The following is a 25,822-nucleotide window of genomic DNA, read 5'->3' on the forward strand; positions in this document are numbered from 1 at the left end:
AGACATCCATTAATACCAGCTGGAGTGCTGCTGAGCCCCGCGCACTCCCAGATAAGAGCCAATTCAATCCAGGGCCCTTTTAATCCCAGCTGAAGTGCTACTGAGTGACACTCACACCAGGAAAGAGCCAATTCAATTCAGGCCTCTATTAATAACAGCTGGAGTGGTACTGAGTTCCACTCAAACACCAGGAAAGAGCCAATTCTATCCAGACATCCACTAATACCAGCTGGAGTTGTACTGAGTCGCATTCAAACACCAAGAATGAGCCAATTCAATACAGACGACTATTACTAACAGATGGAGTGGTACAGAGCCCCAATCACAAACCAGGAAAGAGCCAATTCAATCCGGATCGCTATTAATACCAGCTGGAGTGGTACTGAGCCCGCCTCACACCAGGAAAGAGCCTATTCAATCCAGACCTCTATTGATCCCAGCTGAAGTGCTACTGAGTCCTACTCACACACCAGGAAAGAGCCAATTCAATCCAGACCTCTATTAATACAAGCTGGAGTGGTACTGTGTCCCACTCACACACCAGGAAAGAGCCAATTCATTCCAGACCTCTATTAATACCAGCTGGAGTGGTGCTGAGCCCCACTCACACACCAAATAGAGCCAATTCAATCCACGCCGCTCTTAACAACATTTGGATTGGAGCTGAGCACCATTCACTCACCAGGAAAAAGCCACTTCAATCCAGACCGCTATTTGTATCAGCTGCAGCGGCACTGAGCCCCGCTCACATACCAGGAATGAGCCAATTCAATCCAGACCACTATTAGTACCAGCTGGCGTGGTACTGAGCCCGACTCACACACCAGGAAAGAGCCTATTCAATCCAGACCTCTATTGATCCCAGCTGAAGTGCTACTGAGTCCTACTCACACACCAGCAAAGAGCCAATTCAATCCAGAACTCTACTCATACCAACTGGAATGGTACTGAGTGCCACTCACACACCAGGAAAGAGACAATTCAATCCAGACCTCTATTAATACAAGCTGGAGTGGTACTGTGTCCCACTCACACACCAGGAAAGAGCCAATTCAATCCAGACCTCTATTAATACCAGCTGGAGTGGTACTGAGCCCAACATACACACCAGCTAAGAGCCTATTCAATCCAGACCTCCATTAACCCCAGCTGGCGTGGTACTGCGTCCCATTCAAACACAAACCAGGAAAAAGCCAATTCAATCCAGAACTCTATTAATACAAGCTGGAGTGGTACTGTGTCCCACTCACACACCACGAAAGAGCCAATTCAATTCAGATCTCTATTAATGTCAGCTGTAGTGGTACTGAGCCTCACACTCACACCAGGAAAGAGCCAATTCAATCCAGAATTCTATTAATACCAACTGGAATGGTACTGAGTGCCACTCAAACACAGGAAAGAGCCAATTTTATCAAGGTCTCTCTTAATACAGCTAGAGTGGTACTGAGCCACACTTGCACATCAGGAAAGAGCCAATTCAATCCAGGCCTCTATTAATAACAGCTGGAGTGGTACTGAGTCGGACACACACACCAGGAAAGTGCCAATTCAATCCAGAACTCGATTAATACAAGCTGGAGTCGTACTGAGCCCCACTCACTCATCTGGAAAGAGCCAATTCAATCCAGGCCTCTATTAATAACAGCTGGAGTGGTACTGAGTCGGACACACACACCAGGAAAGAGCCAATACAATCCAGATCGCTATTAATATCAGCTGGAGAGGTACTGATTCCCAGTCACACATCAGGAAAGAGCCAATTCAATCCAGACGTCTATTAATAGCAGCTGGAGAGGTACTTTGTCCCACACACGCAACAGGAAAGAGCCAATTCAATCCAGAACTCCATTAATACATCTGGAGTGGTACTGAGCCCCACTCACACTCCAGGAAGGTGCCAATTCAATCCAGACCTATATTAATAACAGCTGCAGTGGTACAGATCCCCACTGACGCACCAGGAAAGAACAATTCAATCCAGACATCTGTTAATAGCAGCTGGAGTGGTACTGAGTCCCAGTGAAACACTAGGAAAGAGCCAATTCAATCCAGACATCTATTAATACCAGCTGGAGTGGTACTGAGTCCCTCTCGCACATCAGGAAAGAGCCAAATCAATCCAGGTCTCTATTAATACCAGCTGGAGTGGTTCTGAGTCCAGCTCACACATCAGGGAAGAGCCAATTCATTCCAGGCGTCTATTAATACCAGCTGGAGTGGTACTGTGTCCCAATCACACACCAGGAAAGAGCCAATTCAAACCAGACCTCCATTAATACATGCTGGAGTGGTACTGAGCCCCACTCACACACCAGTAAAGAGTCAAATCAATCCAGGTCTCTATTAATACCAGCTGGAGTGGTACTGAGCCGCATTTACACTCCAGAATAGTTCCATTTCAATCCATTCCTCTATTAATAACAGCTGGAGTAGCACTGAATCCCACTCACACAACAGGAGAGAGCCAATTCAATCCAAACCTCTATTAATACCAGCTGGAGTGATACGGAGCCCCACTCACACCCCAGAAAAAAGCCAATTCAATCCAGGCCTCTATTAATACCAGCTGGAATGGTACTGAGTCCCACTCACACACCAGTAAAGAACCAATTCATTCGAGGCCTCTATTAATACCAGCTGGAGTGGTACTGAGTCCCACTCACACACCAGGAAAGAGCCAATTTAATTCAGGCCTCTATTAATAAAAGCTGGAATGGTACTGAGTCCCACTCACACACCAGTAAAGAACCAATTCATTCGAGGCCTCTATTAATACCAGCTGGAGTGGTACTGAGTCCCACTCACACACCAGGAAAGAGCCAATTTAATTCAGGCCTCTATTAATAAAAGCTGGAATGGTACTGAGTCCAACTCACACACCAGGAAATAACCAGTTCAATCCAGGCCTCCATTAATACCAGCTGGAGTGGTACTGAGTCCCACTCACACACCAGGAAAGAGCCAATTCAATCCAGGCCTCGATTAATACCAGCTGGAATGGTACTGAGTCCCACAAAAACACTCGGAAAGAGCCAATTCAATCCAGGCCTCTATTAATACCAACTGCAGTGGTACTGAGCCCCACTCACACACCAGAAAATGCCAATTCAATACAGGCCTCCATTAATACCAGCTGGAGTGGTACTGAGCCCCACTCACCCACCAGGAATAAGCCTATTCAATACAGAACTCCATTAATAACAGCTGGAGTGGTACTGAGCCCCACTCGCACATCAGGAAAGAGCCAGTTCAATCCAGGCCACTATTAATACCAGCTGGAATGGTACTGAGCCCCACTCACACCGTGAGAGAGCCAATTCAATCCAGACCTCTTAATACCAGCTGGAGTGGTCATGAGCCACAGACACACCAAGAAAGAGCCAATTCAATATTGGCCTCTATTAATACCAGCTGGAGTGGCACTGAGACCCACTCACACACCAGGAGAGAGCCAATTCAATCCAGGCTTCTATCAATACCAGCAGGAGTGGTATTGAGTGCCACTCACACCAGTAAGGAGCCAATTCAATCCAGGCCTCTATTTATCCCAGCTGGAATGGTACTGAGTCCCACTCACACACCAGGAAAGAGCCAATTCAATCCAGGCCTCCATTAATACCAGCTGGAGTGGTACTGAGTCCCACTCACACACCAGGAAAGAGCCAATTCAATCCAGGCCTCGATTAATACCAGCTGGAATGGTACTGAGTCCCACTAAAACACTCGGAAAGAGCCAATTCAATCCAGGCCTCTATTAATACCAACTGCAGTGGTACTGAGCCCCACTCACACACCAGAAAATGCCAATTCAATACAGGCCTCCATTAATACCAGCTGGAGTGGTACTGAGCCCCACTCACCCACCAGGAATAAGCCTATTCAATACAGAACTCCATTAATAACAGCTGGAGTGGTACTGAGCCCCACTCGCACATCAGGAAAGAGCCAGTTCAATCCAGGCCACTATTAATACCAGCTGGAATGGTACTGAGCCCCACTCACACCGTGAGAGAGCCAATTCAATCCAGACCTCTTAATACCAGCTGGAGTGGTCATGAGCCACAGACACACCAGGAAAGAGCCAATTCAATATTGGCCTCTATTAATAGCAGCGGGAGTGGCACTGAGACCCACTCACACACCAGGAGAGAGCCAATTCAATCCAGGCCTCTATTAATACCAGCTGGAGAGGGACAGAGTCTCACTCAGACACGAGGAAAGAGCCAATTCAATCCAGGCTTCTATTAATATCAGCTGGAGTGGTACTGAGTCCTACTCACACACCAGGAAAGAGCCAATTGAAACCGAGCCTGTATTAACACCAGCTGGAGTGGTACTGAATCCCACACACACACCAGGAAAGAGCCAATTCAATACAGACCTCTATTAATACCAGTTGGAGCGGTACTGAGTCTCACTCACTCACCAGGGAAGAGCCAATTCAATCCAGACCTCTATAAATACCAGCTGGAGTACTACTGACACCCACTCAAACACCAGGAAAGAGCTAATTCAAGCCAGACCAGTATTAATATCAGCTGGACTGGCACTGAGCCCCACGCACACACCACAAAAGAGTCAATTCATCCAGGCCTCTAGTATTAACAGCTGGAGTGGTGCTGAGACCCACTCACACACCAGGAAAGAGCCAAATCAATCGAGACCTCCAGTTATAACAGCTGGAGAGGTAGGGAGACGCACTCACACACCAGGAAAGAGCCAAGTCAGTCAAGAACTCTAGTAACACCAGCTGGAGTGGTACTGAGCCCCACTCACACACCAGGAAAGAGCCAATTCAATCCAGGCCTCTAATTATATCAGCTGGGGTGGAATTAACTCTCACTCACTGACCAGGTAAGAGCCAATTCAATCCAGACATCTATTAATACCAGCTGCAGTGGTACTGAGCCTCACTCACAACCCAGGAAAGAGCCAATTCAATCCAGACATCCATTAATAACAGCTGGAGTGGTACTGATCCACACTCACACACCATGAAAGAGCAAATTCAATCCAGACCTCTATTAATACCAGCTGGAGTGGAACTGAGCCCCACTTACACTCCATGAAAGAGAAAATTTAATCCAGGCCTCTATTAATACCAGCCGGAGTGGGACTGACTGCCACTCACACACCAGGAAAGAGCCAATTCAATCCAGGTCTCTATTAGTACAAGCTGGTGTGGTAGTGAGTACCACTCACATCAGGAAAGAGCCAATTTTATCAAGGTTTTTCTTAATACAGCTGGAGAGGTAATGAGCCCCACTCGGACATCAGGAAAGAGCCAATTCAATCCAGAACTCGATTAATACAAGCTGGAGTCGTACTGAGCCCCACTCACTCATCTGGAAAGAGAATATTCAATCCAGACCTCCATTAATAACAGCTACTGTGGTACTGAGTCCCACTCACACACCAGGAAAGAGCCAATTCAATCCAGGCCTCTATTAATACCAGCCTGAGTGGGACTGATTGACACTCACACAAGAGGAAAGAGACAATTCAATCCAGGTCTCTTTTTGTACAAGCTGGAGTGGTAGTGAGGACCGCTCACACACCAGGAAAGAGACAATTTTATCAAGGTCTCTCTTAATACAGCTGGAGTGGTACTGAGTCCCAATCACACACCAGGAAAGATCCAATTCAATCCAGGCCTCTATTCATACCAGCTGGAGAGGTTCTGAGTTCCACTCACACACCAGGAAAGAGCCAATTCCATCCAGGCCTCTATTAATACCAGCTGGATTGGTGCTGAGCCACACTCACACACCAGGAAAGAGCCAAATCAATCCAGACCTCCTTTTCTTACAGCTGGAGAGGTACTGAGCCGCACTCACACACCACAAAGAGCCAGTTCAACCCAAGCCTCTATTAATAACATTTGGAGTGGAACTGAGCCCCACTCACAGACCAGGAAAGAGCCAATTCCATCCAAGTCTCTATTAATACCAGCTGGAGTGGTACTGAGACCCGCTCACACACCAGGAAAGATCCAATTCAATCCAGGCCTCTATTAATACCAGCTGGAGTGGTTCTGAGCCCCAATCACAAACCACAAAAGAGCCAATTCAATCCACATCGCTATTAATACCAGCTGGAGTGGTACTGAGCCCGACGCACACACCAGTAAAGAGCCAATTCAATCCAGACATCTATTAACACCAGCTGGAGTGGTACTGAGTCCCACTCACACACAAGGAAAGAGCCAATTCCATCCAGACCTCTATTAATACCAGCTGGAGTGGTACTGAGTGCTACTCACACACCAGGAAAGAGCTAATTCAATCCAGACATCTATTAATACCAGCTGGAGTGGTACTGAGCCCAACTCAAATACCAGGAAAGAGCCAATACAGTCCAGGCCACTATTAGTACCAGCTGCAGCGGCATTGAGAACCCTCTCACACACCAGGAAAGAGCCAATTCAATCCAGACCTCCACTAATAACAGCTACTGTGGTACTGAGCCCCACTCAACATCAGGAAAGAGCCAATTCAATCCAGATCTCTATTAATACAGCTGGAGTGGTACCGAGTCCGACACACACACCAGGAAAGAGCCAATTCAATCCAGAACTCCATTAATACATCTGGAGTGGTACTGAGTCCCGCGCGCACACCAGGAAAGAGCCAATTCAATCCAGACATCTATCAATACCAGCTGGAGTGGTACTGAGCCCCACTCACACTCCAGGAAGGAGCCAATTCAATCCAGACCAATATTCATAACAGCTGCAGTGGTACAGATCCCCACTGACGCACCAGGAAAGAACAATTCAATCCAGACATCTGTTAATACCAGCTGGAGTGGTACTGAGTCCCACTGACAGACCATGAAAGAGACAATTCAATCCAGACATCTATTAATACCAGCTGGACAGGTACTGAGTCCCAGTGAAACACTAGGAAAGAGCAAATTCAATCCAGACCTATATTAATAACAGCTGCAGTGGTACTGAGCCCCTCTCGCACATCAGGAAAGAGCCAATTAAACCCAGAACTCGGTTAATACAAGCTGGAGTCGTACTGAGCCCCACTCACTCATCTGGAAACAGCCAATTCAATCCAGACCTCTACTAAAGCAGCTGGAGTGATACTGAGTCTCTCCCACACACCAGGAAAGAGCTAATTCAATACAGACCTCCATCAATACCAGCTACTGTGGTACTGAGTCCCACTGACACATCAGGAAATTGACAATTCAATCCAGACATCTGTTAGTACCTGCTGGAGTGGTACTGATACCACTCACACACCGGGAAAGAGCCAATTCAATCCAGACATCTATTAATACCAGCTGCAGTGGTACTGAGTCCTACTCACACACCATGAAAGAGCAAATTCAATTCAGACCTCTATTCAAACAAGCTGGAGTGGGACTGAGCCCCACTTACACACCAGGAAAGAGTAAATTCAATCCAGGCCTCCATGAATACCAGCTGGAGAGCGACTGACTGCCACTCACCCACCAGGAAAGAGCCAATTCAATCCAGACCTCTATTAATACCAACTGGAATGGTACTGAGCCGCACACACACACCAGGAAAGAGACAATGCAATACAGGCCTCGATTAATACCAGCTCGAGTGGTAATGAGCCCCACTCAAAAACCAGGAAAGAGCCAATACAATCCAGGCCACTATTAGTACCAGTTGCAGCGGCACTGAGTCCCACTCACACAACAGGTAAGAGACAATTCAATCCAGAACTCTATTAATACCAGCTGGAGTTGTACCGAGATCCATTCACAAACCAGGAAGGAGCCAATTCAATCCAGACCTCAATAATAACAGCTGGTATGGTACTGAGCCGCACACACACACCAGGAAAGAGACAATACAATACACACCTCTATTACTAACAGATGGAGTTGTACTGAGCCCGACTCACACACCAGGAAAGAGCCAATTCAAGCCAGACATCTATTAATGCCTTCTAGAGTGGTACTGAGCCGCACTCACACACCACAAAGAGCCAGTTCAACCCAAGCCTCCATTAATAACATTTGGAGTGGAACTGAGCCCCACTCACAGACCAGGAAAGAGCCAATTCCATCCAAGTCTCTATTAAAACCAGCTGGAGTGGTACTGAGACCCACTCACACACCAGGAAAGATCCAATTCAATCCAGGCCTCTATTAATACCAGCTGGAGTGGTTCTGGGTCCCACTCACACACCAGGAAAGAGCCAACTCTATCCAAACCTCTATTAATACCAACTGCAGTGGTACCGAGCCCCAATCACACACCAGGAAAGAGCCAATTCAATCCAGACCTCTATTAATACCAGCCGGAGTGGGACTGACTGCCACTCACACACAAGGAAAGAGCCAATTCAATGCAGACCTCTATTAATACCAGCTGGAGTGGTACCAAGCCACACTCACCTACCACAAAGAGCCAATTCAATCCACGCCGCTATTAATAACATTTGGATTGGAACTGAGCATCATTCACGCACCAGGAAAAAGCCACTTCAATCCAGACCGCTACTTGTATCAGCTGCAGCGGCACTGAGCCCCGCTCACACACTAGGAATGAGCCAATTCAATCCAGACCTCTATTAGTACCAGCTGGAGTGGTACCGGGCCCAACTCACACGCAAGGAAAGAGCTAATTCAATCCAGACATCCATTAAAACCAGCTGGAGTGCTGCTGAGCCCCGCGCACTCCCAGATAAGAGCCAATTCAATCCAGGGCCCTTTTAATCCCAGCTGAAGTGCTACTGAGTGACACTCACACCAGGAAAGAGCCAATTCAATTCAGGCCTCTATTAATAACAGCTGGAGTGGTACCGAGTTCCACTCAAACACCAGGAAAGAGCCAATTCTATCCAGACATCCACTAATGCCTGCTGGAGTTGTACTGAGTCGCATTCAAACACCAAGAATGAGCCAATTCAATACAGACGACTATTACTAACAGATGGAGTGGTACAGAGCCCCAATCACAAACCAGGAAAGAGCCAATTCAATCTGGATCGCGATTAATACCAGCTGGAGTGGTACTGAGCCCGCCTCACACACCAGGAAAGAGCCTATTCAATCCAGACCTCTATTGATCCCAGCTGAAGTGCTACGGAGTCCTACTCACATACCAGCAAAGGGCCAATTCCATCCATAAGTCTATTAATACCAGCTGGAATGGTACTGAGTGCCACTCACACACCAGGAAAGAGCCAATTCAATCCAGATCTCTATGAATACAAGCTGGAGTTGTACTGTGTCCCACTCACACACCAGGAAAGAGCCAATTCATTCCAGACCTCTATTAATACCAGCTGGAGTGGTGCTGAGCCCCGCTCACTCCCAGATAAGAGCAAATTCAATCCAGGGCCCTTTTAATACCAGCTGAACTGCTACTGAGTGACACTCACACCAGGAAAGAGCCAATCCAATTCATGCCTCTATTAATAACAGCTGGAGTTGTACTGAGTCCCATTCAAACACCAAGAATGAGCCAATTCAATACAGACTACTATTACGAACAGATTGAGTGGTACAGAGACCCAATCACAAACCAGGAAAGAGCCAATTCAATCCGGATCGCTCTTAATACCAGCTGGAGTGGTACTGAGTGCCACACACACACCAGGAAAGAGCCAATTCAATCCAGACCTCTTAATACCAGCTGGAGTGGTACTGTGTCCCATTCAAACACCAGGATAGAGCCAATTCAATACAGACTACTATTACTAACAGATGGAGTGGTACAGAGACCCAATCACAAACCAGGAAAGAGCCAATTCAATCCGGATCGCTATTAATACCAGCTGGAGTGGTACTGAGTGCCACACACACACCAGGAAAGAGCCAATTCCATCCAGACCTCTATTAATACCAGCTGGAGTGATACTGAGTCTCACCCACAAACCGGGAAAGAGCCAATTCAATCCTGAACTCTATTAATACAAGCTGGAGTGGTACTGTGTCCCACTCACACACCAGGAAAGAGCCAATTCAATCCAGACCTCTATTAATACCAGCTGGAGTGGTAATGAGCCCGACATACACACCAGCTAAGAGCCTATTCAATCCAGACCTCCATTAACCCCAGCTGGCGTGGTACTGCGTCCCATTCAAACACCAGGAAAGAGCCAATTCAATCCAGAACTCTATTAATACAAGCTGGAGTGGTACTGTGACCCACTCACACACCACGAAAGAGCCAATTCAATTCAGATCTCTATTAATGTCAGCTGTAGTGGTACTGAGCCTCACACTCACACCAGAAAAGAGCCAATTCAATCCAGAATTCTATTAATACCAACTGGAATGGTACTGAGTGCCACTCAAACACAGGAAAGAGCCAATTTTATCAAGGTCTCTCTTAATACAGCTAGAGTGGTACTGAGCCCCACTTGCACATCAGGAAAGAGCCAATTCAATCCAGGCCTCTATTAATAACAGCTGGAGTGGTACTGAGTCGGACACACACACCAGGAAAGTGCCAATTCAATCCAGAACTCGATTAATACAAGCTGGAGTCGTACTGAGCCCCACTCACTCATCTGGAAAGAGCCAATTCAATCCAGACCACTATTAACACCAGCTGGAGTGATACTGAGTCTCACCCACACACCAGGAAAGAGCCAATTCAATCCAGACCTCCACTAATAACAGCTACTGTGGCACTGAGCCCCACTCAACACCAGGAAAGAGCCAATTCAATCCAGATCTCTATTAATACAGCTGGAGTGGTACTGAGTCCGACACACACACCAGGAAAGAGCCAATTCAATCCAGCCCACTATTTCTAACAGATGGAGTCGTACAGAGCCCCACTCACTCACCAGGAAAGAGCCAATGCAATCCAGACGTCTATTAATAGCAGCTGGAGAGGTACTTTGTCCCACACACACAACAGGAAAGAGCCAATTCAATCCAAAACTCCATTAATACATCTGGAGTGGTACTGAGCCCCACTCACACTCCAGGAAGGAGCCAATTCAATCCAGACCTATATTAATAACAGCTGCAGTGGTACAGATCCCCACTGACGCACCAGGAAAGAACAATTCAATCCAGACATCTGTTAATACCAGCTGGAGTGGTACTGAGTCCCACTGACAGACCATGAAAGAGACAATTCAATCCAGACATCTATTAATAGCAGCTGGAGAGGTACTGAGTCCCAGTGAAACACTAGGAAAGAGCCAATTCAATCCAGATATCTATTAATACCAGCTGGATGGTACTGAGTCCCTCTCGCACATCAGGAAAGAGCCAAATCAATCCAGGTCTCTATTAATACCAGCTGGAGTGGTTCTGAGTCCAGCTCACACATCAGGGAAGAGCCAATTCATTCCAGGCGTCTATTAATACCAGCTGGAGTGGTACTGTGTCCCAATCACACACCAGGAAAGAGCCAATTCAAATCAGACCTCCATTAATACATGCTGGAGTGGTACTGAGCCCCACTCACACACCAGTAAAGAGTCAAATCAATCCAGGTCTCTATTAATAACAGCTGGAGTAGCACTGAATCCCACTCACACAACAGGAGAGAGCCAATTCAATCCAAACCTCTATTAATACCAGCTGGAGTGATACGGAGCCCCACTCACACCCCAGAAAAAAGCCAATTCAATCCAGGCCTCTATTAATACCAGCTGGAATGGTACTGAGTCCCACTCACACACCAGTAAAGAACCAATTCATTCGAGGCCTCTATTAATACCAGCTGGAGTGGTACTGAGTCCCACTCACACACCAGGAAAGAGCCAATTTAATCCAGGCCTCTATTAATAAAAGCTGGAATGGTACTGAGTCCCACTCACACACCAGTAAAGAACCAATTCATTCGAGGCCTCTATTAATACCAGCTGGAGTGGTACTGAGTCCCACTCACACACCAGGAAAGAGTCAATTTAATTCAGGCCTCTATTAATAAAAGCTGGAATGGTACTGATTCCAACTCACACACCAGGAAAGAACCAGTTCAATCCAGGCCTCCATTAATACCAGCTGGAGTGGTACCGAGTCCCACTCACACAGCAGGAAAGAGCCAATTCAATCCAGGCCTCGATTAATACCAGCTGAAATGGTACTGAGTCCCACTAAAACACTCGGAAAGAGCCAATTCAATCCAGGCCTCTATTAATACCAACTGCAGTGGTACTGAGCCCCACTCACACAACAGAACATGCCAATTCAATACAGGCCTCCATTAATACCAGCTGGAGTGGTACTGAGCTCCACTCACCCACCAGGAATAAGCCTATTCAATACAGAACTCCATTAATAACAGCTGGAGTGGTACTGAGCCCCACTCGCACATCAGGAAAGAGCCAGTTCAATCCAGGCCACTATTAATACCAGCTGGAATGGTACTGAGCCCCACTCACACCGTGAGAGAGCCAATTCAATCCAGACCTCTTAATACCAGCTGGAGTGGTCATGAGCCACACTCACACACCAGGAAAGAGCCAATTCAATATTGGCCTCTATTAATACCAGCTGGAGTGGCACTGAGACCCACTCACACACCAGGAGAGAGCCAATTCAATCCAGGCTTCTATCAATACCAGCAGGAGTGGTATTGAGTGTCACTCACACCAGTAAAGAGCCAATTCAATCCAGGCCTCTATTTATCCCAGCTGGAATGGTACTGAGCCCCACTCACGCACCTGAAAAGAGCCAAAACAATCCAGGCCTCCATTAATAGCAGCTGGAGTGGTACTGAGTCACATCGACACACCAAGAAAGAGCCAATTCAATCCAGGCCTCTATTAATACCAGCTGGAGAGGGACAGAGTCTCACTCAGACACGAGGAAAGAGCCAATTCAATCCAGGCTTCTATTAATATCAGCTGGAGTGGTACTGAGTCCTACTCACACACCAAGAAAGAGCCAATTGAAACCGAGCCTGTATTAACACCAGCTGGAGTGGTACTGAATCCCACACACACACCAGGAAAGAGCCAATTCAATACAGACCTCTATTAATACCAGTTGGAGCGGTACTGAGTCTCACTCACTCACCAGGAAAGAGCCAATTCAATCCAGACCTCTATAAATACCAGCTGGAGTACTACTGAGTCCCACTCACACACCAGGAAAGAGCCGATTCAATCCGGATATCAATTAATACCAGCCGGAGTAGTACTGCACCCCATTCACACACCACGAAAGAGCCAATTCAAGCCATACCAATATTAATATCCACTGCACTGGCACTGAGCCCCACTCAGGCACCAGGAAAGAGCCAAATCAATCCAAGCCTCTATTAATAACAGCTAGAGTGGTGATGAGCCCCAATCACACACCAGGAAGGAGCCAATTCAATCCAGACATCTATTAATACCAGCTGGAATGGTATTGAGCCCCACACACCCACCACTAAAGAGCCAGTTCAATCCAGGCCTCTACTAATAACATTTGGAGTGGAACTGAGCACCACTCACACACCAGGAAAGAGCCAATTCAATCCAGGCCTCTATTAATACCAGCTGGAGTGGAATTAACTCCCACTCACAGACCAGGACCGAGCCAATTCAATCCAAGTCTCCATGAATACCGGCTGGAGTGGTACTGAGACCCACTCACACACCAGGAATGATCCAATTCTATCCAGGCCTCTATTAACACCAGCTGGAGTGGTACAGAGCACCACTCAAGAAGCAGGAAAGAGCCAATTCAATACAGGCCTCTTTTTATAACATGTGGACTTTTACTGAGTCTCACTCACACACCAGGAAAGAGCCAATTCAATCCAGACATCTATAAATACCAGCTGGAGTACTACTGAGTCACTCACTCACCAGGAAAGAGCTAATTCAATCCGGACCTCTATTAACACCAGCTGGAGTGGTACTGAGCCCCACTCACACCAGGAAAGAGCTGATTATATCCAGGCCTCTATTAACACCAGCTGGAGTGGTACAGAGCACCACTCAAGAAGCAGGAAAGAGCCAATTCAATACAGGCCTCTTTTTATAACATGTGGACTTTTACTGAGTCTCACTCACACACCAGGAAAGAGCCAATTCAATCCAGACCTCTATTAATACCAGCTGGAGTGGTACATAGCCGCACTCACACACCAGGAAAGAGCCAATTCAATCCAAACCTCCATTAACACCAGCTGGAGTGGTACTGAGCCCCACTTACACTCCAGAAAAGAGCTGATTATATCCAGACCTCGTTAATACCAGCTGGTGTGGTACTCTGCCCCACAATCACCAGGAAGGAGCCAATTCAATCCAGGCCTCTATTAATGCCAGCTGGAGTGGAATTAATTCCCACTCACAGACCAGGACAGAGCCAATTCAATCCAGGCCTCTATTAATACCAGCTGGAGTGGTACTGAGACCCACGCACACACCAGGAATGTTCCAATTCCATCCAGGCCTCTATTAATACCAAATGGAGTGGTTCTGAGTTCCACTCACACACCAGGAAAGAGCCAATTCAATCCAGACCAGTATTAATATCAGCTGGACTGGCACTGAGCCCCACGCACACACCACAAAAGAGTCAATTCATCCAGGCCTCTAGTATTAACAGCTGGAGTGGTGCTGAGCCCCACGCACACACCACAAAAGAGCCAAATCAATCGAGACCTCCAGTTATAACAGCTGGAGAGGTAGGGAGACGCACTCACACACCAGGAAAGAGCCAAGTCAGTCAAGAACTCTAGTAACACCAGCTGGAGTGGTACTGAGCCCCACTCACACACCAGGAAAGAGCCAATTCAATCCAGGCCTCTAATTATATCAGCTGGGGTGGAAATAACTCCCACTCACTGACCAGGAAAGAGCCAATTCAATCCAGACATCCATTAATACCAGCTGCAGTGGTACTGAGCCTCACTCACAACCCAGGAAAGAGCCAATTCAATCCAGACATCCATTAATAACAGCTGGAGTGGTACTGATCCACACTCACACACCATGAAAGAGCAAATAAAATCCAGACCTCTATTAATACCAGCTGGAGTGGTACTGAGCCCCACTTACACTCCATGAAAGAGAAAATTTAATCCAGGCCTCTATTAATACCAGCCGGAGTGGGACTGACTGCCACTCACACACCAGGAAAGAGCCAATTCAATCCAGGTCTCTATTAGTACAAGCTGGTGTGGTAGTGAGTACCACTCACACATCAGGAAAGAGCCAATTTTATCAAGGTTTTTCTTATTACAGCTGGAGAGGTAATGAGCCCCACTCGGATATCAGGAAAGAGCCAATTCAATCCAGAACTCGATTAATACAAGCTGGAGTCGTACTGAGCCCCACTCACTCATCTGGAAAGAGAATATTCAATCCAGACCTCCATTAATAACAGCTACTGTGGTACTGAGTCCCACTCACACACCAGGAAAGAGCCAATTCAATCCAGGCCTCTATTAATACCAGCCGGAGTGGGACTGATTGACACTCACACAAGAGGAAAGAGACAATTCAATCCAGGTCTCCTTTTGTACAAGCTGGAGTGGTAGTGAGGACCACTCACACACCAGGAAAGAGACAATTTTATCAAGGTCTCTCTTAATACAGCTGGAGTGGTACTGAGTCCCAATCACACACCAGGAAAGATCCAATTCAATCCAGGCCTCTATTCATACCAGCTGGAGAGGTTCTGAGTTCCACTCACACACCAGGAAAGAGCCAATTCCATCCAGGCCTCTATTAATACCAGCTGGATTGGTACTGACACCCACTCACACACCAGGAAAGAGCCAATTCAATCCAGGCCTCTATTAAGACCAGCTGGAGTGGTTCTGAGTTCCACTCACACCCAAGGAAAGAGCCAATTCAAGCCAGACCTATATTAATATCAGCTGGAGTGGAACTGAGCCCCACGCACACACCACAAAAGAGCCAATTCATCCAGGCCTCTAGTATTAACAGCTGGAGTGGTGCTGAGCCACACTCACACACCAGGAAAGAGCCAAATCAATCCAGACCTCCTTTTCTTACAGCTGGAGAGGTACTGAGCCTCAGTCACACACCAGGAAAGAGCTAAGTCAATCCAGACATCTATTAATGCCAGCTAGAGTGGCAATGAGCCCCAATCACACACCATGAAAGAGCCAATTCAATCGAGACATCTATTAATATAAGCTGGAATGGTATTGAGTCCCACACACCCACCAGGAAAGAGACAATTCAAGCCAGACATCTATTAATGCCTGCTAGAGTGGTGCTGAGCCGCACTCACACATCACAAAGAGCCAGTTCAACCCAAGCCTCTATTAATAACATTTGGAGTGGAACTGAGCCCCACTCACACACCAGCAAAGAGCCAATTCAATCCAGATCTCTATTAATACCAGCTGGAGTGTCACTGACACCCGCTCACACACCAGGAAAGATCCAATTCAATCCAGGCCTCTATTAATACCAGCTGGAGTGGTTCTGAGTTCCACTCACACACCAGGAAAGAGCCAATTCAATCCAGGCCTCTATTAATACCAGCTGGAGTGGTACTGACACCTACTCACACACCAGGAAAGTGCCAATTCAATCCAGGCCTCTATTAATACCAGCTGGAGTGGTTCTGAGTCCCACTCACACACCAGGAAAGAGCCAATTCAATCCAGGCCTCTATTAATACCAGCTGGAGTGGTACTGACACCTACTCACACACCAGGAAAGTGCCAATTCAATCCAGGCCTCTATTAATACCAGCTGCAGTGGTACCGAGCCCCACTCACACACCAGTAAAGAGCCAATTCAATCCAGACATCTATCAATACCAGCTGGAGTGGTACTGAGCCCCACTCACACTCCAGGAAGGAGCCAATTCAATCCAGACATCTATCAATACCAGCTGGAGTGGTACTGAGTCCCACTCACTCATCTGGAAACAGCCAATCCATTCCAGACCTCTACTAATAACAGCTGGAGTGATACTGAGTCTCTCCCACACACCAGGAAAGAGCTAATTCAATACAGACATCTATTAATACCAGCTGGAGTGGTACTGAGCCCCACTTACACACCAGGAAAGAGCCAATTCAACCCAGACTTCTAATAATCCCAGCTGGCGTGGGATTGAGCCGCACACACACACCAGGAAAGAGACAATGCAATACAGGCCTCGATTAATACCAGCTGCAGCGACATTGAGAACCCTCTCACACACCAGGAAAGAGCCAATTCAATCCAGACCTCCATTAATAACAGCTGGAGTGGTACCGAGTCCGACACACACACACCAGGAAAGAGCCAATTCAAGCCAGAACTCCATTAATACATCTGGAGTGGTACCGAGCCCCATTCACACTCCAGGAAGGAGCCAATTCAATCCAGACCTATATTAATAACAGCTGCAGTAGTACAGATCCCCACTGACGCACCAGGAAAGAACAATTCAATCCAGACATCTGTTAATACCAGCTGGAGTGGTACTGAGTCCCACTTACACACCAGGAAAGAGTAAATTCAATCCAGGCCTCTATGAATACCAGCTGGAGTGGGACTGAATGCCACTCACCCACCAGGAAAGAGCCAATTCAATCCAGCTCTCTATTAGTCCAAGCTGGAGTGGTAGTGAGTAAAACTCGCACGCCAGAGAAAGAGCCAATTCAACCCAGACTTCTAATAATCCCAGCTGGCGTGGGACTGAGCCGCACACACACACCAGGAAAGAGACAATGCAATACAGGCCTCGATTAATACCAGCTCGAGTGGTAATGAGCCCCACTCAAAAACCAGGAAAGAGCCAATACAATCCAGGCCACTATCAGTACCAGCTGCAGGGGCAGTGAGTCCCACTCACACAACAGCAAAGAGACAATTCAATCCAGAACTCTATTAATACCAGCTGGAGTTGTACCGAGATCCATTCACAAACCAGGAAGGAGTCAATTCAATCCAGACCTCAATAATAACAGCTGGTATGGTACTGAGCCGCACACACACACCAGGAAAGAGACAATACAATACACAGCTCTATTACTAACAGATGGAGTTGTACTGAGCCCGACTCACACACCAGGAAAGAGCCAATTCAATACAGACCTCTATTACCAACAGATGGAGTGGTACAGAGCCCCTATCACAAACCACAAAAGAGCCAATTCAATCCACATCGCTATTAATACCAGCTGGAGTGGTACTGAGCCCGACGCACACACCAGTAAAGAGCCAATTCAATCCAGACATCTATTAATACCAGCTGGAGTGGTACTGAGTCCCACTCAAACACAAGGAAAGAGCCAATTCCATCCAGACCTCTATTAATACCAGCTGGAGTGGTACTGAGTGCTACTCAAATACCAGGAAAGAGCCAATACAGTCCAGGCCACTATTAGTACCAGCTGCAGCGGCATTGAGAACCCTCTCACACACCAGGAAAGAGCCAATTCAATCCAGACCTCCACTAATAACAGCTACTGTGGTACTGAGCCCCACTCAACATCAGGAAAGAGCCAATTCAATCCAGATCTCTATTAATACAGCTGGAGTGGTACCGAGTCCGACACACACACCAGGAAAGAGCCAATTCAATCCAGAACTCCATTAATACATCTGGAGTGGTACTGAGTCCCGCGCGCACACCAGGAAAGAGCCAATTCAATCCAGACATCTATCAATACCAGCTGGAGTGGTACTGAGCCCCACTCACACTCCAGGAAGGAGCCAATTCAATCCAGACCAATATTCATAACAGCTGCAGTGGTACAGATCCCCACTGACGCACCAGGAAAGAACAATTCAATCCAGACATCTGTTAATACCAGCTGGAGTGGTACTGAGTCCCACTGACAGACCATGAAAGAGATAATTCAATCCAGACATCTATTAATACCAGCTGGACAGGTACTGAGTCCCAGTGAAACACTAGGAAAGAGCAAATTCAATCCAGACCTATATTAATAACAGCTGCAGTGGTACTGAGCCCCTCTCGCACATCAGGAAAGAGCCAATTAAACCCAGAACTCGGTTAATACAAGCTGGAGTCGTACTGAGCCCCACTCACTCATCTGGAAACAGCCAATTCAATCCAGACCTCTACTAAAGCAGCTGGAGTGATACTGAGTCTCTCCCACACACCAGGAAAGAGCTAATTCAATACAGACCTCCATCAATACCAGCTACTGTGGTACTGAGTCCCACTGACACATCAGGAAATTGACAATTCAATCCAGACATCTGTTAGTACCTGCTGGAGTGGTACTGATACCACTCACACACCGGGAAAGAGCCAATTCAATCCAGACATCTATTAATACCAGCTGCAGTGGTACTGAGTCCTACTCACACACCATGAAAGAGCAAATTCAATTCAGACCTCTATTCACACAAGCTGGAGTGGGACTGAGCCCCACTTACACACCAGGAAAGAGTAAATTCAATCCAGGCCTCTATGAATACCAGCTGGAGTGCGACTGACTGCCACTCACCCACCAGGAAAGAGCCAATTCAATCCAGCTCTCTATTAGTCCAAGCTGGAGTGGTAGTGAGTAACAGTCGCACGCCAGGAAAGAGCCAATTCAATCCAGACTTCTAATAATCCCAGCTGGCGTGGGACTGAGTCCCACTCACACACCAGGAAAGAGCCAATTCAATCCAGACCTCTATTAATACCAACTGGAATGGTACTGAGCCGCACACACACACCAGGAAAGAGACAATGCAATACAGGCCTCGATTAATACCAGCTCGAGTGGTAATGAGCCCCACTCAAAAACCAGGAAAGAGCCAATACAATCCAGGCCACTATTAGTACCAGCTGCAGCGGCACTGAGTCCCACTCACACAACAGGTAAGAGACAATTCAATCCAGAACTCTATTAATACCAGCTGGAGTTGTACCGAGATCCATTCACAAACCAGGAAGGAGCCAATTCAATACAGACCTCCATCAATACCAGCTACTGTGGTACTGAGTCCCACTGACACATCAGGAAATTGACAATTCAATCCAGACATCTGTTAGTACCTGCTGGAGTGGTACTGATACCACACACACACCGGGAAAGAGCCAATTCAATCCAGACATCTATTAATACCAGCTGCAGTGGTACTGAGTCCTACTCACACACCATGAAAGAGCAAATTCAATTCAGACCTCTATTCACACAAGCTGGAGTGGGACTGAGCCCCACTTACACACCAGGAAAGAGTAAATTCAATCCAGGCCTCTATGAATACCAGCTGGAGTGCGACTGACTGCCACTCACCCACCAGGAAAGAGCCAATTCAATCCAGCTCTCTATTAGTCCAAGCTGGAGTGGTAGCGAGTAACAGTCGCACGCCAGAAAAGAGCCAATTCAATCCAGACTTCTAATAATCCCAGCTGGCGTGGGACTGAGTCCCACTCACACACCAGGAAAGAGCCAATTCAATCCAGACCTCTATTAATACCAACTGGAATGGTACTGAGCCGCACACACACACCAGGAAAGAGACAATGCAATACAGGCCTCGATTAATACCAGCTCGAGTGGTAATGAGCCCCACTCAAAAACCAGGAAAGAGCCAATACAATCCAGGCCACTATTAGTACCAGCTGCAGCGGCACTGAGTCCCACTCACACAACAGGTAAGAGACAATTCAATCCAGAACTCTATTAATACCAGCTGGAGTTGTACCGAGATCCATTCACAAACCAGGAAGGAGCCAATTCAATCCAGACCTCAATAATAACAGCTGGTATGGTACTGAGCCGCACACACACACCAGGAAAGAGACAATACAATACACACCTCTATTACTAACAGATGGAGTTGTACTGAGCCCGACTCACACACCAGGAAAGAGCCAATTCAATACAGACCTCTGTTACCAACAGATGGAGTGGTTCTGAGCCCCAATCACAAACCAGAAAAGAGCCAATTCAATCCAGATCGCTATTAATACCAGCTGGAGTGGTACTGAGTCCCACTCACACACAAGGAAAGAGCCTATTCCATCCAGACCTCTATTAATACCAGCTGGAGTGGTACTGAGCCCAACTCAAACACCAGGAAAGAGCCAATACAGTCCAGGCCACTATTAGTACCAGCTGGAGCGGCATTGAGAACCCTCTCACACACCAGGAAAGAGCCAATTCAATCCAGACATCTATTAATACCAGCTGGAGTGGTACTGAGCCCGACACACACACCAGGAAAGAGCCAATTCAATCCAGGCCACTATTCCTAACAGATGGAGTCGTACAGAGCCCCACTCACTCACCAGGAAAGAGCCAATACAATCCAGATCGCTATTAATATCAGCTGGAGAGGTACTGATTCCCAGCCACACATCAGGAAAGAGCCAATTCAATCCAGACGTCTATTAATAGCAGCTGGAGAGGTACTTTGCCCCACACACACAACATGAAAGAGCCAATTCAATCCAGAACTCCATTAATACATCTGGAGTGGTACTGAGTCCCGCGCGCACACCAGTAAAGAGCAAATTCAATCCAGACCTCTATTCACACAAGCTGGAGTGGTACTGAGCCCCACTTACACACCAGGAAAGAGCCAATTCAATGCAGGCCTCTATTAATACCAACTGGAAAGGTACTGAGTGATACTCACACCAGGAAAGAGCCAATTCAATCCAGACCTCCATTAATACACGCTGGAGTGGTACTGAGTGCCACTCACACACCAGGAAAGAGCTAATTCAATCCAGACATCTATTAATACCAGCTGGAGTGCTACTGAGCCCAACTCAAACACCAGGAAAGAGCCAATCCAGTCCAAGCCACGATTAGTACCAGCTGCAGCGGCATTGGGAACCCTCTCACACACCAGGAAAGAGCCAATTTAATCCAGACTTCTAATGATACCAACTGGAATGGTACTGAGTGCCACTCGCACACCAGGAAAGAGCCAATTCAATCCAGACATCTATTAATACCAGCTGGAGTTGTACTGAGATCCATTCACATACCAGGAAAGAGCCAATTCAATCCAGATCGCTATTAATACCAGCTGGAGTGGTACTGAGCCCGACTCACACACCAGGAAAGAGCCAATTCTATCGAGACATCTATTAATACCAGCTGGAGTGGAACTGAGTCCCACTCACACACCAGGAAAGAGCCAATTCAATCCAGACATCTACTAATACCAGCTGGATTGGTTCTGAGTCTCACCCACACACCATGAAAGAGCCAATTCAAAGCCAGACCTCCATTAATACAGCTGGAGTGGTACTGAGCCCCACTCACACACCAGGAAAGAGCCAATTCAATGCAGGCCTCTATTAATACCAACTGGAATGGTACTGAGTGATACTCACACCAGGAAAGAGCCAATTCAATCCAGACTTCTAATAACAGCTGGAGTGGTACTTAGCCCCACTCACACATCAGGAAAGAGCCAATTCATTCCAGACCTATATTAATACTGGCTAGAGTGCAACTGAGTCACACTCACACACCAGGAAAGATTCAATTCAATCCAGGCCTCTATTAATACCAGCTGGAGTGGTATTGAGTTCCACTCACACACCAGGAAAGAGCCAATTCAATCCAGACATCTATTATTACCAGCTGGAGTGGTACTGCGTCCCACACACATACCTTGAAAGAGCAAATTCAATCCAGGCCTCTATTAATACCAGCTGGAGTGCGACTGAGTCCCGCTCACAAACCAGCAAAGAGCCATTTCAATCCAGACCTCTATTAATACCAGCTGGAGTGGTACTGAGTCCCGCTCACACAAAAGGAAAGAGCCAATTCAATCCAGATATCAGTCAATACTAGCTGGAGTGGTACATAGTCCCACTGACGCACCAGGGAAGAACAATTCCATCCAGACATCTATTAATACTTGCTGGAGTGGTACTGAGCACCACTGACACACCAGGAAAGAGACAATTCAATCCAGATATCTATTAATACCAGCTGGAGTGGTACTGAGTCACACTCACACACCAGGAAAGAGCCAATTCAATCCAGGCCTCTATTAATACCAGCTGGAGTGGGACTGACTGCCACTGACACACCAGGAAAGAGCCAATTTTATCAACGTCTCTCTTCATACAGCTGAAGTGGTACTGAGCCCCACTCGCTCATCAGGAAAGAGCCAATTCAATCCAGACCTCGATTAATACATTTTGGAGTCGTACTGAGCCCCACCCACTCATCTGGAAAGAGCCAATTCAATCCAGATCTCTATTAATACTGCTGGTGTGGTACTGAGCCCCACTCACAAAGCACGAAAGTGCCAATTCAATGCAGATCTCTATTAATGTCAACTGTAGTGGTGATGGGTCCCACACACACACCAGAAAAGAGCCAATACAATCTAGACCGCTATTAATGCATCTGGAGTCGTTCTGAGTCCCGTTCACACACCAGGAAAGAGGAAATTCAATCCAGACCTCTATTAATACCATTTGGAGTGGTAGTGAGTCACACTCACCCACCAGGAAAGAGCCAATTCAATCCACACCTCTATTAACACCAGATGGAGTGGGACTGACTGCCACTCACACATCAGGAAAGAGCCAATTCAATCCAGGTCTCTATTAGTAAAAGCTGGAGCGGTAGGCAGTCCCACTCACACACCATGAAAGAGGACATTCAATCCAGACCTCTATTAATACCAGCTGGAGTGGTACTGAGACCCACTTACACACAATGAAAGAGAAAATTCATTGCAATCCTCTATTAGTACCAGCTGGAGTTGTACTGAGTCCCACTCACACACCAGGAAAGAGCCAATTCAATCCAGACCTCCATTAATACCAGCTACTGTGGTACTGAGGCACACGCACAGACCAGGAAAGAGCCAATTCAATCCAGACCACTAGTAATATAGCTGGAGTGGTACTGAGGCCCACACACACACCACGAAAGATCCAATTCAATCCAGATCTCTATTAATGTCAGCTATAGTGGTACTGAGTCCCACGAACACACAAGTAAAGAGCCAATTCAATCCAGGCCTCTATTTCTAACAGATGGAGTGGTACAGAGCCCCACTCGCACACCAGGAAAGAGCCAATACAATACAGATCGCTATTAATATCAGCTGTAGTGGTACTGAGTCCCAGTCATACATCAGGAAAGAGCCAATTCAATCCAGAAATCTATTAATACCAGCTGAAGTGCTACTGAGTCACACTCACACAGCAGGAAAGAGCCAATTCAATCCAGGCCTCGATGAACAACTGCTGGAGTGGTACTGAGTTCCACTCACACACCAGGAAAGAGCCAATTCAATCCAGACATCTATTAATACCAGCTGGCGTGATACTGAGTCTCACCCACACACCAGAAAAGAGCCAATTCAATCCAGACCTCCATTAATAACAGCTACGGTGGTACTGAGTCCCACTCACACATCAGAAAAGAGCCAATTCAATCCACGTCTCTATTCATACAGCTACGGTGGTACTGAGTCCCACTCACACATCAGAAAAGAGCCAATTCAATCCACATCTCTATTCATACAGCTGGAGTGGTACTGAGTCACACGCGCACACCAGGAAAGAGCCAATTCAATCCAGGCGACCATTAATACAGCTGGAGTGGTACTGAGGATCACACACACACCAGGAAAGAGCCAGTTCAATCCAGACCTCTATTAATATCAGCTGGAGTGGAACTGAGCCCCACTCACACACCAGGAAAGAGCCAAGTCAATCCAGACATCTATTAATACCAATTGGAATGGTACTGAGCCCGACTCACACACCAGGAAAGAGCCAATTCAATCCAGGCCACCATGAATAACAGCTGGAGTGGTACTGAGTGCCAAACACCTGGAAAGAGCCAATTCAATCCAGACTTCTAAAAATATGAGCCGAAGTGGTACTTAGCCCCACTCACACACCAGAAAAGAGCCAATTCATTCCAGAAATCTATTAATACCAGCTGAAGTGCTACTGAGACACACTCACACACCAGCAAAGAGCCAATTCAATCCAGGCCTCTTAATGCCAGCTGGAGTGGTGCTGAGCCCCACTCACACACCACGAAAGAGCCAATTCAATCCGGGCCACCATGAATAACAGCTGGAGTGGTACTGAGTGCCACGCAAACACCTGGAAAGAGCCAATTCAATCCCGACCTCTATTAATACCAGCTGGAGTGGGACTGAGACCCACTCACATGCCATGAAAGAGCAAATTCAATACAGGCCACTTAATACCAGCTGGAGTGGTACTGAGTCCCGCCCACAAACCAGGAAAAAGCCAATTCAATCCAGACCTCTATTAATACCAGCTGCAGGGGGACCGATTCCCGCTCACACACCAGGAAAGAGCCAATAAAATCCAGATCTCTATTAATACCATCTGGAGTGGTACTGGGTCCCGCTCACACACCAGGAAAGAGCCAATTCAATCCTGACCTCTATTAATAGCAGCTGGAGAGGTACTTTGTCCCACACACACAACAGGAATGAGCGAATTTATCCAGACCTTTATTAATACATCTGGAGTGGTACTGAGCACCGCTCACACACCAGCAAGGAGCCAATTCAATCCAGACCTCTATTACTACCAGCTGGCGTAAAACTGAGTCTCACCCACACACCAGGAAAGCGGAAATTCAATCCAGACATCCATTAATACCAGCTACTGTGGTAATGAGTCCCACTCACACCTCAGAAAAGAGCCAATTCAAACCACATCTCTATTAATACAGCTGGAGTGGTACTGAGTCACACGCACACACCAGGAAAAGAGCCAATTCAATCCAGACTTCTAATAATACGAGCCGAAGTGGTACTTAGCCCCACTCACACACCAGAAAAGAGCCAATTCATTCCAGAAATCTATTAATACCAGCTGAAGTGCTACTGAGTCACACTCACACACCAGCAAAGAGCCAATTCAATCCAGGCCTCTATGAATAACATCTGGAGTGGTACTGAGTTCCACTCACACACCAGGAAAGAGCCAATTCAATCCAGACATC

Source organism: Heterodontus francisci, unplaced genomic scaffold (genome assembly GCF_036365525.1).
Source record: "Heterodontus francisci isolate sHetFra1 unplaced genomic scaffold, sHetFra1.hap1 HAP1_SCAFFOLD_86, whole genome shotgun sequence".
Classification (NCBI taxonomy): Eukaryota; Metazoa; Chordata; class Chondrichthyes; order Heterodontiformes; family Heterodontidae; genus Heterodontus; species Heterodontus francisci.